At 33.4% G+C, this 19,267-nt stretch overlaps 1 long non-coding RNA gene and 1 pseudogene across 2 annotated transcripts; one reads left to right on the top strand and one right to left on the bottom strand.

Annotated features, from left to right (window-relative positions):
- The first annotated feature begins 2,819 nt into the window (after positions 1-2,819).
- LOC149794061 (uncharacterized) lies at positions 2,820-7,777 on the top strand (annotated as a pseudogene). The gene is made up of 7 exons (XR_016423067.1): positions 2,820-2,823; positions 3,312-3,547; positions 3,795-3,871; positions 4,878-4,982; positions 6,094-6,317; positions 6,663-6,810; positions 7,441-7,777. The product of XR_016423067.1 is annotated as an uncharacterized LOC149794061 (transcript).
- A 163-nt stretch (positions 7,778-7,940) lies between these two features.
- LOC149794060 (uncharacterized) lies at positions 7,941-14,761 on the bottom strand. Its single transcript, XR_016422609.1, has 3 exons — positions 10,516-14,761; positions 8,878-9,112; positions 7,941-8,252 (listed from the first exon to the last, which is right to left on the bottom strand). It is a non-coding gene; the product is annotated as an uncharacterized LOC149794060 (long non-coding RNA).
- Positions 14,762-19,267: the final 4,506 nt, after the last annotated feature.

Raw genomic sequence — 19,267 nt, 5'->3', positions numbered from 1 at the left:
GAAACTTGTAGGTCACGAACTGTTACGGAAGCCACACGTGACCACAAAAATGTATACGTCATCTTCGTCCAGTGGGCGGGATATGAGTCACGTGGTTGTAATTTAAATATCTACTATAAACAAAACTGGCGGACACACGAGAGAGTCAAAAACGTAAAGGTTGCCCGCGCTTGTCGCTTTCCGAGAAGAAACGTCGAAAAACTGTCAGAGAAACCGAACGGGACTTATCAAGGATTCGTCTTGGGGACCAGTTTGTTCGATGGAGAACATTGATGTAAGAGTTAGGACTGGCATTAGACACTGAAATGGCGAAGCTGTCGATGGACAGGTAGGCCAAAGTCTGTGTTATATGGTGATACAAATTAGTGTCCCCAGAATCAAGTGCCTGTGACGTCTATGTAGAAGTATTCTCCATTTTTCAATATCTTGTTCCTACTGTATATTTGAAAGCACACTGTTTTATTAAAACTATGTTTGCACAAGGACTTGATATGCTTTCTGATATTTCCAAAATAGATGCAATCAATATTTCACTCGGTGACTGCATTGTGTGTATTGTATGTTGGGGTGGAATATATTTTTTATAACAACATGCTCATAAGGTCATTTTGTACATCTGTCAATTATCTTCGTGAGACAGGTTTTTTAAATTCGGCGAGGGAACTTAGATACATTTGCAAGCGTTATCAGTATTTCTATCATCTCTCTCCCTCACACACACACCTTAGGTTAATGTGACATAAAGTTTAATAACCTTTTCATGTAAACATGTAGAACAAATAATACATGTTTAACGTTGAACTGTTAGTATGGTTTTCTATATCTGAATGTTGAACTGATCCAGTAAAATGTTGATCTCATGCCTATCATAGGCTGAATGCTAAGATGTTATTGTACATCTTTCAACTACTTACTAGTATATTTATTATAAAGCAATTACAATTACAAAAGGATCTCTAGTGATGAGAGGAAAGGATATTATAATGCTACCAGACTATATGGCTGGCAGGTTGTTACATTATCAGTTAAAGTTTTGAGCTGCAATCAAGTAAGTTTTATTTATGTCAAATTTGTTAGATCTGTTATTATGTATCCTTGCTAAAATTAAGTATTTCACTTCTAAGTGTTTAACACAAATCACAAAGAAACAGATTTAAAATATAAATTTTCATACAAATGAATATTTATTACATATGTTTAGTTACGAAGTTACAAAGAATGTAGCATAGGATGAGCCAAAGCATGCAGCCTCACTGGCCAGTACATCTTCATGCTTCACATCAACACATGGCCGAGTGCTTTTACGACATACAGAGAGAATGAATACACATTCAGTATCTGAGTTATCTGCTTCTGAGTCTGGAAGGTAAAAATTACAAATTTCTTGCATAAGTTTCTTTTTTGGGGAGTGGTTGCTACAGTTGTCATGTTACTGAAAACAATAATGTAACAAATACAATGCTGATAAACGCAAATTTTTAAAACAGTTGCAGCAGGTTGAGTCCCCACTTCATACTTTTCTTAGTTTGAGTTAGAAGGAAAAAATAAAATGAATTTCACTTTCTCAGAAGTGGGATAGGGTGCCTCAACTGTGCTACCTGAAGCATGGAAAAAGGCAATGTTTACTGTAATTGTTTTGGTTGGGCTAAAAAGTTCCAGTATACTGTGCTGGCTAACACAGTTGTTTTTCCTCCATCTTCCACTTCCCTCACTATAGGTAAATGAATACTTTGAGAACCAGTGATTGTATAGTTTGAAATTGTGATTACATATCACACATGCTTTTTATGCTGTTTCCCATGTATAGCTATGTCTCACATGCAGTTCTTGCTAACACCCTCTTCTCATCTATCCACTTAGCTCATGCTGAATGTACATAGGACATATTTAATTTAAAACAAAATATTGAGATAATTATAAGATTCCATATCTCAATAACTGATTATAATTGTATGTATAAGAAGTAAATTTCCTCTATGTTCAAGTATCTTGTGTAGAAATGATGGGAACTGATAGCAGTAATTTTGAAGACAATGGGCAAGTAAAATTAATATACGTTTTTAATAGCTTCTTAAAATTCAGTAATATATTGCAGTGAACATAATTAAGTAACTGTCATGATGAATGTTATGTTTCATTGTCTGAATGTTATATCCTTGTTCATATATGTTCTGTTCTCATAATGAATAGGTGTTCATTATACCTAGAAATTATTGTATTCACTTTTATTACTTAGGATACGGTGTAAAGTCGTAATTGTTTCTTTTAGGTTAATAACTAAGTCCTTAAAAAAGGACAATTAATGTTATACATATTAAAAAGATGCAGGTTTAATACCATCCCACCCCCACGCCGACTGTGTCAGCTACCCTGGAGTCTCCTTGGGAAGAGCACTAAGCTTGGATTTCCTCAGAAGCATAGAGCCAATAAAGCGTTGAAAGTGCTATAAAAATACCAAAAGAAAACCCTTGACCAGAAACTAAAAGCAAAAAAGAAAAATAAAAAAAATAAAACAATACTTGGCCCATAACAAATATACTTGAAAGTGAGCAAGTCATCAGCTAAATATTACTTAAGCTGGACATCACAGTCTATACATTTTTATTTCAGAGGCCAATTATTTTTCCATCTAAAATTTTGGAAGGAATTAGTCTATCACAGTCATATTAAATAATTTGTATGTTTTTGTGTGTGTTTGAGAGAGAGATTCATTCACCAGTGAAATTTAACTTTAAATGTATTTTCCAAATATGTTTTATCGCATACTTTGATTTCACAGAGTTCATTTTAAAATGATAAGAAATTTCTAAATTGCATCTATGGGTGAGTACTCCACCTTAAAAGTGCCTTTCCTGGGTACCATGTGTGTCTTAATGGAACAGCCCTGACATAATTTTGATGTATAAATCTCCTTAAGTAGCACTTCATAAATTGCATTGCTAAATTATATTTATACTCTATGGACAGAAGCCCAATGTTGACTACATTCATTGGTAAGAATCATCAGCTATGGAGAATAAAAGCCAGTTGGGCAAATCACAGAATCAAAATAACCAAATGTAACTGGATGTTGGTATTGAGGCAGATGAACATCATCAGGCTACCAGACATTTTAAGTTAGTTATCACATAATGGTTCATAATTGGATCAGTCAACTCAGTCAGCCACTGAACCCCCAATTATTGAAGATTTGTTTGAAATCCACACAAGTACAAATTAATTCATATTTGGTCTTTTAGATAACATTGGAAAGATGACTTTTAATTTTTCTCTCTTTTCTTCCACTGTTCTCTTCCATATCTTTTCTTAAGGTGATGGGCGCAATGACTCTCCCGGCCATTCAGCCCAGTATTGTTCCTACACAATAATGGAGAATATCAGCAAACAATATTGACTATTCACACACTGGACAAAATGATGGTTCAGAAAAAATCACCAGCCCTTGAAAAGGCAGGTTTTCAGAAAGCCATGACAGAACTGAATGAGAGAGGAGTAAAACTCAAGGAGGTGGTGACAGACGTTAATGTAGGAATCAGATCAGTTATGAGTGAGTTATTTTGTTTTGTTTGCAAATATCACCATACTTTTCAGTCCACATTATAGCACAAATTATACATCCATACACTTACATAAACGTCTCATTATATTGACTTGTGAATTTTTTTATATTATATTATTTTATGTGTATTCGTAAAGAATTGAAAAATTTGTTTGCGATGATTATATAACTGGATTTTAGTTTTTTCCTCCTTAGGCACTGCATTTTCTTAATGTGTTCATTTTATTAATTTCAGAAATGTCCTATCCCACCATCAAACACTCTCATGATATATGGCATGTTGCAAAAAACTTCGGAAAGAAAATAATGAAGGTAAGAATCCTGTCTAGTCCGATTATTACTCAGCAGTCTAGAACATTGGTATTCCCCCATGTACCTGATGTTTCACTGATGTTCTTTATTTTAGTAACATATTTTATCTTATTGACAACTTAGATTGTTCTAGAAATGAATTTGTGCCCCTTACCCTAGTTCTGTTTTTGTGCCCTATTCATTTGATCTTGTTTGCTTGAGAACTTACCCATTCTTGCATATTTCAGTCTTATTGTTGTGCTCAGTATTTGATTTGGGTTGATTTATCTATTCAAATTATTATTAATTGGATATATCAAAGTATTCATCTATAATATTCTTGCACTTCAACAATAACTTGGATTCAGATAAGGACACCCTGGATTATATTATTTGAATTATGTTGTTGTTGTTGTTCTAGGGGTTAACACCATTTTTCAGCACAAGATAGGCTATACATGGCGGCCAGTATAACTGGTGGAGAAAGAACCCTGGAAAACCCAGAGAAGAGCCACCTACCCACGAGAAGCAACTGGCAGGCTTTACCACGTACCCACGCTAGCCGGAGGTGAGATGGCAGTGATCAGGAACGGTGAGCGCTTTAGACCACTCGGCCATTCGGGGCCCCGTTTATTTGAATTATACTATACTCAGATAAAATCTTTGATTATATTATTGTAATTCATCAAAAGACTGTTGGCACACCTCCATATCACAGGCGACTAAAACACATCAATACATTCAGAGGTGAATTTGTTTTTAATACCACTGGAATTTAATTAGAATTTTATTTATTAGGACTAGTGATGGAACTTATTGGACCTTTTGTGATTTAATTCACAATACTGTTAAGTTCTTTTTTAATGTTCATTTTGTATTATAGAGAATTAAATGATTTGTTGAATTGTACAAAACTATTTGGTTTTCATTCTTTCATATTAAACAACGTTTGGTATTGGAAAAAATTCTGTTTTGATGATTGCTCTTCGTGCACTTTTAACTTTATGTTATCTACCTTCTTTTAAAGGTTCCCAAACAAAAGAAAAATGAGGCTTTATTACAATGGTCCAAAGACATCATGAATCATTTCTTGTTTTCGTGCAAGACTGCTAGCAGCTATGAACAATTTTTGGTGAGATTTCTGTCCTTGTATTTTTGAACAGATATATGTAAGCGTTTGCAACTGTATATTGTTTTTATGAAATCAAAGTTACAGTGCATAATCCTTATCTTCTGATTTCTTTTAATATATATTTTATCCATGTATATACATCACCAAATCTTGTAGGTATGTAGTCTATTGAAAGTAATTTACTTGAAATGTCAGAGTAATTATAGGTTACTGCATTTGTAAGGGAAAATATGAACAAGTTTTTTGGATGGACACTGCACGACCTTGGGAGTACAGTATATCCATCCGACAAACGAGTTCATATTTTCCCATATAAATGCAGCAACCTTTTTATTATATGCTCATTTTCTTATTCTACCTTAGGCTTGATTATATAATCCAAAATACACTATAAGAAACAAAGTAACTGAATGTATGCCGTATTCCAAACTAAATACGCTAACAGCAGATTCATCATTATACAACAACTTTATTAATGTGCACATAACTCAGTCCATATAAGTTTGAACTTGGTCACGTGCTATAGATAACTTTCGAAAGACAGTGTATGACTTGTCACTTGCGTATTATTTGTAGGAACCAATCAATTTATATAAATCAGGCATCTAAAACAGAAACATTGTATCAAAAGTTAACTCGGAATGTGGCAAAGCAGCTGCTATGTGGCAGTCCATGACACATCAGCTTTAGTTCATTAAGAAACAAATTTAATCAGCCAAAACGTAAACCGCCTACTACGCGAGTGTACATTATATGTTTACAAATCAAACGTGATGGCGTCTGCGTCTATTGTTTGTTTACAATAGAAAGTAGTTCCTTTCTGAGTTCAATATGAAGTTGCGCGCGAGTTCAGTATCTTAAAATATTGAACGATTCTGACAATGCAAAGTTAACGGAGAAAACAAAAAGGGCATATAATAATGTGGAATATTGAAAGAACGTTGATCCGAGCAAAACTGAATCCTGCTACATTAACCATTAGCCAAATCTAGAACATAGCTTTCCCATGATTATATTAATCCAGCCGTATTATAATTTATCAATTGCGGGTCACCATGACAATAGAGACCAGCTTTAGGTGCTCTAAATATTGATTGTGTCATTCTTTTAGAGTATCTGGAGGAGTGTCCTTCATCATATCACCAATAAACATGAGTGGATCCTCTCACATGGCCAAGGCATTAATAAATGCCTACACGAACCTTTGTCAGAGAATGAAGAGAGGACAAAATCTTGGCTTGATCCCAAGAAGGATGCCAAAGTCCTGAAACCATTGGCACAGGTACTCTTGGACCAAAGGTTTCTAAACAGAGTGGATTATTACTTGAATTTCAGGTATGCCATTTCAGGATTGCAACAATTATATTTTAAGACTGCTTTAAATTTATTATTCTCAACTGAACAATAATTTACAGTATATATTTACCATTTGAATATTTGAATAAGTTACCATTCATACAATGTGTGTACATGATACATGTACAGTGACTATCCTTCTCAATTCGTTTGCAAGTTCAGGTATAATACATGCACATCAGGTATAAGCAAATCCATGACACTGTATGAACACTGCAGTAAAGATTTTATATATGCAAAATTTACCAACATTAATTAGTACTTAATGATTGTTAGCAAATAGCAAGTGACACATTATAAGATACATTTTCTTGATAATTTCAGAAGCACTGCTGATCTGCAGATCCTGATGTACTGTGCCAAGAGATTTTCATACATCCCTCCTGTGTACAGGATTAGGAATAAGCTAACTGCTTTGGATCCCATTATCCATAGTGGCAGAGGTGTAATGAGAAACAAAGAAGGGGAGATAGTGTAAGTTTGTTTAACTACAGGATATTAGAAATAATTTTGCATATTGATTGTACATTATGATTCCAGCTTGGACATTGAGGCAATGGAATATTATTCACATTTACAAGTCATGAAAACTTTGCATTAGGTACAGTCATTTTGTAACAAGTGGCACACATAGTTTTACATTTCTGGTAAGGAATCTTAATATTTTCATGTGTGCAGATCTTGTAATTAGTGTTGTTATCATTCTAGTGGATATTAATTTTTTAATTTGAGCAATACAAGTCTAATAGTTAAATCCAATGATATATATAGCACTTTCCCAGAGGACCGACCCACTTTATTAAGGATATATGGGATTCATGGAATTTCCTCAGGAGGTTTGTGGACAATGCTGTCATCATGATGATTACTAACTAATACCTGCTAATGAAAATATGTTGCCTTCTGAAGAAATGGGTAAAAATGCAACCTGTCTCAAGTAGTACTTTGGAGCTATAATAAATAAAAACAAAAACAAACCCTCGACAACTCCTCCTTAGGAATTGGTCTTGAGGCTCAAATATTGGGTGAAAAATCAATATAGGTTAACATATGGGGATGCTTGTCACACAAGTTAAGAAAATAAAATTTTCTTTAAAACAAGTATCATCGCTGTTGCAACAAAAAAAGTGGCAGATGGTCTGTCTACCCTTGCAAAGAAAAGAAAACATATCCCCACATGAGTGAGCGTATTCTGAAAGCTCTCATCTGTCGACTTGAGGACAATCAGGGTAAGAAGAGGAGAAGAGAACTTCAGGAAGACGATCCCAGGAGAATTAGCAGAAACATGGGGCCTCATGAACCATCATCAACTCAAGGTTTGGTGAAGGAGAAGATCTCTCGATTTTAGCTATGTAATATATGAAAGGTGCCTGATATATGGATGTGTCTGCTAAGGCAGATTACACTTTATATATATTAATGTAAATATCAGTAGTTGAAAACAATGTATACTGTATCTGCAAGTGCCGGAAACGTTTATATTGATTATATATGACCTTACCCACATTGTTTATAGGCAGCATAGACTGGTGTTTAAAAATATCTGAATGGAAGCATTATTGTTTGATGGGATATTATGTGCAGTTACAACGAAACAAAGAATGAAGTCAAATGTATTCATTTATATATAAATTTGTGCCCGTAAGAAGTGTTTAAAAATAGGTCAGGCAAACTTGGAGGGGATGAAACCAGTGTATTGTCCAAAAGCACGTGGATAGTGGTTACATATCCGCCAGACAAAACAAGAGGGAATGACACGTCTCTGTCCAGACCCCAGTCTTCCATGCTGCCATAGTATGAACTGCCTATAGGCCGCATGCCTGTTTGCGCTCATCAAGTCGACTTCATCGTCAAGTACAAGAACATCCTGGCCAAGGCAAGTTCAGCCTCATCAAGGACTAGAAATTGAAAATCCTGAAAAATTATTCCAATATGTAATATGCTATTTTGAAAATGTAAAAAATATATTTAAAAAAATAATAGTAATATGCAATTATTCAAAGTGTATTCATCTTTTATCATAAAATTCCAATGTAAAATAAATATGGATAAAAAACTGCAGAGTTTTTATTTTGACATGAGCGCTGAGTGTTCCATCACAACCAGAACTGATATTAAGTGTTTGGGGAGCATTTCTAGAAGTCAGAGACACCTGCATTGGGATCAAATAGGAATGGCTGATTGCAGATGACGATAGAATCTTGTCTTTCTATCATCATCAGCTTAGATTTGTTTAGCATAATGAGGTACCCACATTGAAACCAGGCAATGAAAAGAATCTACTTGATGAGTATCAATTGTAAAAAATAAAGCTCCTTATCATTTGCTTATGTATGCATCTCTGTTTTTGTTTTTGGATGGCTTACAATTTTAAAATTCATTCACAGTGATCGCAAAGAAATAATCCAAGCATGTTTCATTTTGTAAGAAGTCTCGCTAAAATTCATGAAACATTCTACGTTAAATAAACTCATAAGCATATCAAGAATAATGCATTAAGCAACAATGTGCATTATAAACAAAAGTTTATATTCATTACCGGCAAAAGTGATATACAGTGCTGTCTCTCACATCACATCTTTTCCAGGTCTGTGGGTATCTCCCTACATTTTCCACACACACCAATCTGGCAATCCTGTGTCGGGGGATGGGTGATAACCACCACACTGCCTTGATCCTGGCTCCAAAACATTAAAGACCAGGCTTGGGTGGAACTGCAACATCTGTATGAAACGTTCCCTCAGCCGGTCTGGCTCCACATTTGTTATGCTCTCCTGGAATCGGTTTCAAAGATTAAGCATACTGAATCCCCATATGTATGTGGTAAAACAAGCTTGAAAGCTAAAATCACGATACCATGGAAATTTCAACATTTACAACAACCATGTATTTACATAATTTTTGCAAGTCCACCTTGGAAATAGAAGTGACTACAAATGTTTTATTGTAAGAGTAACTACCAAAGTTTTAATTATGTGTATACATGGATGCAGTATTTGATTTTATCAGTACAAAGTGCAAGTTACATATTCGTAGTCAGTTGTTACACATATCATATATAGTGAAACAGGTTTTCTATAATGTAACCCACATACCTGTCAAGTTATTCACACCTTTTGTGATATATAATTTGTACATACAATAACATGCTCAAGAAATACATAAACGTTATTGAAAGAATTTTAACAGTTTCACAATTGTCATTATATCAAGAAAATATGTTATTTTAGAAATCATTTACAGTATTCACCCAAAACTGAATGCAAATCAGACAGGGCAATTAAAATTCGTACCCAAAAGCTTATATCAAATATGAAATAAAAATTCTGTTTCTTGCAAGCCTTCATGTCATTCTAAAATCTGGGCAAATAAAACATTTTTGCATTCTTAAGTTTTATGTTTATAATGATAGTGCATACATAATATTATCTTGATATATTTTGGCATGCATCATATTTAAAACAGAAGAATTAAAGCGTAGTCATTATTTTACAATGCTTAAATAGATATACGAATTTTCACAGGTCTAACTTTTTAGAAAACTGCAAGATAGTCAGGTCTAATCGCTGAAGATCTCATAGACTTTTTGTCATTATTGTGAATTTTTTGAAAATAAAAATTATAAATTTATTACTTAAATTGGAAAAGGGGCAGGTTGACCTTGACAGTATCAAATATTTGTTGTGTATGCCACTAGTATAGATCACTTCTACCTATATATGAAATGATTTTTAGCTAGTTTGCATTTTGATTATCACAGGAATTTAAAATTGTACCAAAAATATTAATTTACTTCACTCTATGTATTTTGCTACGTATGGTTACTGGAACTCCTAAACAAATAGCCCTATATAAGTAAGTATAGTGACTACCATAGACAAAATAGATGACATGTATTATATAAGGAGGCCATAGAAATGAGGTAGCCTCTGTATTTTCAATGGTATCTGTGCTTGGTTTTCCTTATCAAATGATATTGGGGTGGGTGGTGAGTAGCAACAAAACGTAAAGCAGTTTAAACATACACTGTTTGGTAAAATAATCCTTTAATAGAAGTATGCATTTTCTAAGTTGTATAAAACACTTCTCACTTGTATATATTCGAGTCTTATCCAAGTACCAAACATTTTTCAATGTGTATTAATACTTGTTTTGCAAGGCATAAATACACAGTTACTTTCATTCTTCTCTGAACTATGCATAGAGCTTGGTCAGCTGTTTTCAGTCTGCACTGCATGTCTTCTTCCTCTTCCCCCTCTGGTTCTTGCTCCACGCCTTATCCTCTCCTTCTCCCATTTAAAGGTCGCTCCAGACTTGAGCTTGAAAGTGAGCTGATTTCAGTCTAGGTAATAACAAAATTTCTACATTTGAGTTTATCATTTGGTGGGTATCTTCTGTATTACATATTATAATTACTACCGTAGTCAAGTTGTCTCTGTAATGAATTTTGATATGTAAAATTATTTCATAATTATGCAACTAATATATTCATACTTACTTATCAAACTTATACTAATATAATGCTATTTGAGAATCAAAAATTAATACATGAGAGTTTGTGATTTGATGGATGTTTTCTGTGCTGGATCAGGTAATGTTTTATGATCTGTCCTGATTCCATACTCCAGTCGCAAATATTAATAAAACTTATTTATAACCTTATTTATGTAAGTTACTAACTTGGTGAAGCATACCACGAATTCGTTTCCGCTTTGTTTGAAACGCCAGAAACATGAGTGTTAGGGTCCACTGGTGAGAATCTGGTTACAATTTGTAAATTGAATAATGAAATTGCAAAGTTTTTAGAATTTTTAAATTTCCTAGATGATTTTCGTTTATAAAATTGGGGTGGGGGTACGTGAGGGAGTACTAAATCGAGTACCTTTGCAACACTGTACAAAGCAGCACGTCAATTTAAATCATTCTCGTGCCACAAAAAAAAACCAATTTAAATATAACCATAAGAGTAGTTCTAAATAAATGTCAACGCTTCCTCTCAAAACAAAAAGTTAAAGAAAGTGATGAGGAGAATAGAACGAGATCTAAAGAAGATCGTACTCACTGTTGTTGATATTTTGCGGCTTCTGGTAGCGTGGTTGTGTTTTACGTCATCAACTTCAGTGTACAGAAATTCGCATATAATTATGCAAATTTCGGTCACCGGAATGATGTGTGTTATTCGTTCGGGATCTGCCGATTACTGACGAGCGCGATTTCAATATGGAGACGATAGATTCGTTACGCTACGTACGAAGATTTCAGAGAGATCGTATTTATTAAAAATAACCTCTACGTACTTGACATTACCCTAGAATTGCCTTTGAAATAGTATTTAATCAGTTGATATACATAAATGTCCAAACATTGTTTAAGCAAATTCACCCTCAGCTGCACTATTCTGCCTTTAAGTGTTCTTCAATTAATCATAAAAACCAGCGTTTGCATTTTCTGAGCATTGCTCGCTGGAAGTACTGAAAAATACTAGTTTCCGAATTACCAAGTTTTGTATTATCTTATGCTTTTCATTCCAGGTTCCACGCTGTTCAGACACCCTCCTTGTCAATAGCTAGGTAGACAATGGATAATTGTTGAATATTTTCTAATTTTGAAAACAATTTCGAGTCTAGTTAGAAATTGCCAAATTCTTCACCCAGGTAGATATGTATATATCTATATTAGACTTCTAAATCCATTCTACAAAAATATGTACATTTAGTCCTTGGACTGTAACTAACGTTTATCCAGTGTAAGCTCTTATTACTCAATCCAACTGAACGTTTCAACGTTTTCACGGTTAGATTACCTTGTAATAGGTGGCGCGTGCCATGGAAGTTTAGTTATTAGGTGGTAAAAATGACAGAGGTCATGATCTTTTCATACAGAAAGCAGCATGTGCTTGTAATATAATTAACATCTGTTTCTATTTGATTAGGTTTGAATGGGTTTTGTTTTTGTTTAACATATACGATTTTGTTTGTGTTCGCTTGTTATTTTGAACAAACTTGATTGGTTGCTTGCTTATTGATTGTGCTCTTTTTTATCATGGAGACCTTGGCATTGGCAGTTTTGATACGTACTAACGTTTCGAAACATCAGGTTTATCTACCATGGACTTTTATGATATAATGTCTTTGTGTTTCTTTTAGACTTTTTCTGCCCTAATCATATTCTGATACCTTACGCTCTTCTGTCAGAAATAAATATATACATTCAGTTGAATATATGGCAATAAACCATCCTTTAATAATAATTGTTTTAGTTTATCCACTGTTGTGACTTTTTTCAGTTACAGAAAGAAACATGAAAACAAAATAAAAAAAACCTTATTTGTGAGAGAAACAGAAATATAATTATTTTCTTTCTATGTACAAAAATGCGCTTTTTTAATGTATTGATAATTTGTCAACTAATTCAGCACTGAAATGTTTGAACTATTTCTACTAAACCAAGTACACGTTTTGAATGCTTTATCTGGATCTAACGTGCATATTTATGAAGAAATATGAGGAAAAATCTGGGACATCAATTATTGTTAAGCATAATTGAATACCATCAATTACCATGATTTAATGTGGAGTCGGGAAATGAATTTGCCACGACAGGTATGGTATAACGACCGAACAAAACGATGGAGTATACGGTAAAACAAGTTCAAAGTAATGCATTATGTATAAAGGTTAAACTATACACTAAAAAAATGAAAAAGCTGAAACTTCAAAAGGATATTGAATTTTAAACAAGAACGATGACAGGAAACGATAAAGTATTGGCGAATTTAAAGTGCAAGATAAACAAATTAATCAAATTTTATGTGGCTTTACATTACAAGATGCACGTAGATACCTAGTAATGACTAAAATGTTACGTTTGCAAAGATATAAAATAAAATATGTAGTTGGACTGCATAAGTAACTGCAAAATTATGTCTAGTATTTAAAGGAATACAAGTACCTGAAATATTTGAAGATGAGTTCTAAGGTATACTAATACAAAGCTTATGTGACTTTTGAATGAGCCTTGGTGATTTTATAGTTTGCAAGAATGATCATATATGGTATTAAAATATGGAGTAACAAGTCAAAAGGTAAATGCGTACACAGATTATGTGTTTAACAAAATAGAAAATCATGACAGGATGATTTAATTTCCATTATATCATCAGATGATACGTAAAAGCAGTTGAATTAGGTTCCACTAATTTTGCTCTCTTGTAAACGTTAGTGAATAGCATAGACACGTTTTCACATACTGACTCTACAACATTGTAGTCAAACTAGTATTCCAGCCGGTATTTAAAAAATATCAGCTATAATGACCACATATTTCATGTTAATTTAGTCAAACACATTTTCCATAAACCTCTTATCTTTGGAATAAAAGGCCGCAATAAATCCAACGTTTTCGCGCTGATTTTTTATGATAGAATTACACTGTCTCATTAATACTATATATTTGGCAATATCCACCACTGTTTATAACCATATTAACGGTGGTGGGTTGTCTGAATCCTCTGTTGAATCTATCTTAATCTATGTAAATATTAGACAGAACACAAAAACAAAGTTAAAGACGGTATTATGTTCCGGTTGGATTACATCAGGTACAAACTTTGTGTCTCCGTAATTTAAAATACCACATAAAATATTTAAATGATTCTGATCAATTCTGCACATGTTTTATCAATGGTCTTTCAATTTATCGAAATCAATGAATGTACGTAACGATATTCTACAAACTATAAACTGATCAACTTCGATATGGTTGCATTATATATTTTCCCCTACTGACCTTAAGTTTTTCTAAAACAGCTTCAAACTGAGTTGACAAATGTAATAACAAAAGAAACATCCAAATATTCTTACTTTGAATAAGCAACCTTGCTTTGACAATCTCCCATTTGATAGTCGATTACCTTTGTTCATTTTATTCTCACTGAATTTAATCTAATACAGTTCTTCTATGCTTATTACGTCTTATTCACATAATACGAGGATATAATTATGTCCCAATGTCACTTATGCAATTCCTTTCTAAGTATCTGCTTCTTAAGGTATCCGTTTCGAGATACATATTTAGTAAATATTGTTCGCAATTGGTGAAAACAATAACTTTTTATCATGTTTTAATTACTGCCAAAGTTTATTTTTGTTGAACATGACCAAAAGCATTTACTTACTAGTAAGTTCAAAGTAAGTCCCACAAAAGCACCTTCTATGTTATACAAAATCGGTGGACAATCTATTGCAAAACGTTTAAGAGCACCGTACCACACAGTGTTAGTTTGGTTTTGTCATCAAATTCCCCATCTATTATTTTGTCCCCTTTTGTTTAATTCGTCAGGCATTGTATTTATTTGCCAAATTTTACACACATTTCTTTGCTTTATTCAGTTTTGAAATTATCGGTTTTAGTTGATCACCTTAATGCAATTATCTTTATTATCTACTTTAGCTTTAAATGTATCTATTTCGTTTTGAAACTAATGTTATGTTATTACAATGTCTTTTAAATGTTTTATCATATTATATAATGTGTCAATACTTTATTCACACTAAACCGATACTAGTTCTTAAAGTGCTGAACTGCATCGGATATTTTGCGGCAGAAAACGTTTCCATTTTTAAGTTTTTTATTTTTATATGTTCACTTAGTCGTTTACATCAGTAATACGCAAATCGTGGATTATTCACATATATCAAATCGATTCTGCAGTTGTTTCTATATCTGATAAATTATTCATTGTCTAGTGGTTGCATCAGTTTATTCTACCTATGAGATAAAGGTGCAATGCGTTGTTGGTCAGGAGAAAGCCTATATCTGCAAAACTGTATAAATGTTTAAAATTTAAAAGGACAAACTATACCCGATTCAGTAGAGATCCACACAGCACCTAGTACATTGTATCCTAGGAATTTAAAATTGTAGTTGGCTATATCAACTGTGTAATTATTGTTCAAAGTGACCACAATTTCTAAATTGTGTTTCACGCACTCATAATAAATAAGTTCTTAGTTATCGTGATTAGTTGTCATGCACTGTTTAACTTTGATTATCCATAGGTCAAGGTTATCGTTTAGGTAATAAAATATGCACTTTTATTAGAATGTTGCATTAGCCAATAACGCGCTACACTCTCTTTAATAATTAATTACCTATTTCGAAAGACAATAACAAACTACACTCTCTGTAATGGATAATTCCCTAATCCATGCAATCAAATAGACTTGTAATGGATCTCTTTATAGGTTGACCAACTATTGTAATATAACCTTTCATTTTTGTAGCGCAAATTCAAACAGTTCGCATTCTTAGGAGCAGCATAGACCGATTTTCTATTTACGTCATATCCCTAATGTTCGCAAAACTGTCTTTTTAGATTATCATCATTTCGAGACTACTCACATATGTGTTACATATGTGTCGCAATATATCGTTTTGAATAAACGATATATCGCGACACATATGTAACGATGAGTCAAGGAGAAAAGTTGGAAGATTAGAAAAAGTGTTGTCTTGCACTTTCACCTTTCTCTGATCGATCTTGGTCATATCTTTCTTTTTTTCTCGCTTACTCAATTTTTTAGGTACATGGATACTTGCTCCATACAGAGCGGTGCGTTTGTCATAGCTGCTGTCAATCCTTCCTTATGTATGATGGTGTATGTATAGTTTATTCCCTTCCTTTACATCTCACCATTTGTAAGCGATATTATACTTGTGCATCTGTAAGTATAATGTGTGTAAAGCACTCCTACACTTTTTCGTTGGTTAGTAAGTATAAATATTCATCATTTCCATAGCGTGCTGGATATTAATAAATAATTGGGTCTTTGACGGTATATACAAACATTGTTTTTGCATAGTGCTCAAAAACTGGGTATGTGTAATAATAATAATAATAATAATAATAATAATAATATTTTAGATTTAGTACAGCGTCTGATAGCTAGAACTTTAAGTGCTTTACAATATTAGATAACAAATGAAAACTTATACGACGACTAGAATACAATAAACAAACACCATAAATTTACAAAGCAAATATATACTAATACTAATTAGGTAAGTCGATACTGTTATATCCTTAAATCTGCACTTCTCGGCGAAAGAATTTATTTTAATTGCCCTCTTGGATGGGATCACTGTGTCGTTGTTTCTAAGATGATTGGGTAATTCGTTTCACGTAGTTGGTCATGTCCGTTGGACCTTGTTGTAACAGTGAGAACAATGAGAATACCATTGTTGGAAGAGGAGCATACGTTTTTAGATGAGATGGACATATGTTTGAAGTCATTTAAGTATATTAGACTGGAGCCAGTGAAAGAAATATGGCATCTTGAACATATTTATGTATTTGATATAAGATCCAAATGGTAGCCAGCGATGGCCAAATAGTATGGTTTGTCTGCACAGTTCTTTTACAGTCGTGTTTTGAACGTTTAGAAGTTTCCGTAGATAATGATATGAACAAGACAGGAGGAACTTCAATAGTCCAATCTTGAAAGTACTAAGAAAGACAGAAGTAGTTTAGTCTCATCAACGGAAAGAAAGTTGCGGATGGAGCTCATGGATGTTAATTCCACATAGGCAGCTTTGCATATGATCATTTCATGTTGTAATTCTGATCAAAGATTTTCTCATTCACATCCTTTACCTCAAACAATAAATATCAGCAACACTAACATTAAATTCACACAATCAGTACGAAACCTACGTTTTACTCTGGACAGTACTCTCAACATGTCATGAACATATGCAAGGCTGTATATCTTGAGCTGAGACGCATCAGCTCAATTCGCAAATATCTTTCAGTTGATGCCACTAAAACACTTGTGTGTTCATTAGTACTTTCAAGACTGGACTATTGTAACTCAATTCTGTCTGGTTCATCTCAATATCTACTCCAGAAACTTCAGAAAGTTCAAAACACAGCTGCTCGGATGATACTTAGGGTACCACGATCAGAGCACACCTCCCCGCTGCTCTGTACCCTACACTGGCTCACCATTCGATCCAGAATCAAACACAAAATTTGTTCTCTGTGCTACGTTTCACTGTCGGAATCTAGTCCACCATACCTATCCGACATCACCTATGTGTACACACCAGCAAAATATTTACGCTCCTCTTCTGACAATCGTATACTCATTATTCCCACAATGAAAAGAAGTCATATGGACAGCGTTCTTTTGCATACCAGGGCCCAGCAGCGTGGAATGAATTGCCCACTGAACATAGACACAAAGACGCAGTGATCACGTTTCCTACCTTAAATAATCTCAGCATGTTTTTTAAAAATGTTTTCTAATTTCATGGTGTTTGTTTTGTAATCATATCATTATATGTTTGTTTTACCTTATAGGTGTTGTCTAATGTTGTAAAGCGCTTAGAACTTCTAAAGATTAGGCGCTATACAAAGTCCTCATTATTATTTTTATTATCATTATCATTATTATTATCATTATTATTATTATTATTATTATTATTATTATTATTATTATTATTATTATTATTATCATTATTATTATTAATTAATTAATTAATTAATTAATTAATTAAAGCGTACTGTCAGGAGTGACGCCTAGAATTATTACTCTGGATGAGTGAATGTATTGATGGTATTGCTGATACTTATTGTTTAAGTAAATACTATAAGTGAGAAAGTTTTTGCGTGTTGATCTGGATGACTTTAGTTTAAATTCATTTATTTGCAACTTGTTACATGTCATTCATGACTGCAGATCAGAAATGTACATTTACATGGTTGGTGTCATGAACTTCAGCAGTTGGATGTCAGTATTGTATAGTTGAATATCATTAGAAAAAGTGAGACACCATATATGATCTGTGAAACATGTGATCTGCTGAGTGTACAAAATTAAGAGAACAGGGCCGAGAACAGAGCATTGATGAACACCAACATATTGATCAGCAGGGCGGAAACGTATTCTATTTATGGATACACTTTGTATCTTGTTGACTAAGTATGAGTTTAACTTTAGTACAGATCTATTTCGAATGCCAAATGCATTTTGGAGACGGTGAAATAATATAGAAAACTATATTGTATCAAATGATGCAGACAAGTCAATGAAGGTAAAGACTGTAATCTTTCAACTATCCAAAGAAGAGAGAATGTCGTTAACTACTCTCAGAAAAGCAGTTTCAGCACTATGGATTGGGCGACATACAAACTGGGCACAATTTGGGATAGAAAACTTTTTCTCATTTGATAACGATGAGAATCTAGAAACAATGCGATTGTTCTTTACATTCCTATGGTGAAACTTCGATTTCTTCAACATAAACTTTACAATGGCAGTTCTGAATAATCAATTCCATGGATCATATAAAAATATTGGTAACTTTGATTAATGAAGGAATCTGAAAACTTGAACAATAGTTATGTATGAATCAGACTGAGATCACACGAGTTTTGGGCATTCATCGTTGCAATAGTAAGGGTTTTTTAAAGTAGGAATACAAAAGTGGATGTGGAAGGATATTTTTGCATCTCATAAACTTTGCAAAAGGAAAGTAATTACAACAACGAGAAAGATAGCTTGGACAACATAGAAAATGATAGCAAAAGTTATGAGAATTAAATTATGAAACAACGAGGTATCCTAATTGCCAACTGAGATGGACGAGGTCAAATTAATTGATAAACAAACACGATAATACAGGTTTGATTCATCATGGTGTAAATTATGTATGCTAATATGGGAATGACGAACAGTGCACCTTACCATTGTCGCAGAAATCAACATAATCATCGTCCAGTCAATGAAGAATGTATATACGTATTTATAAGAAAAACAAATATACGTAACAAACCCAACTGTTTCACATACAAGCCATTAGATTTTTTTTTACATCATGATCGATCCAAAGAATAGTGTGATTTTAATTACTAGCAAAATCAACAT

The sequence above is a fragment of the Sinohyriopsis cumingii genome, chromosome 8, assembly GCF_028554795.1.
Source record: "Sinohyriopsis cumingii isolate HCF-2022 chromosome 8, ASM2855479v2, whole genome shotgun sequence".
Taxonomy (NCBI): domain Eukaryota; kingdom Metazoa; phylum Mollusca; class Bivalvia; order Unionida; family Unionidae; genus Sinohyriopsis; species Sinohyriopsis cumingii.
The sequence above is the reverse complement of the archived record's forward strand: the minus strand, read 5'-3'. Positions and strand labels throughout refer to the sequence as shown.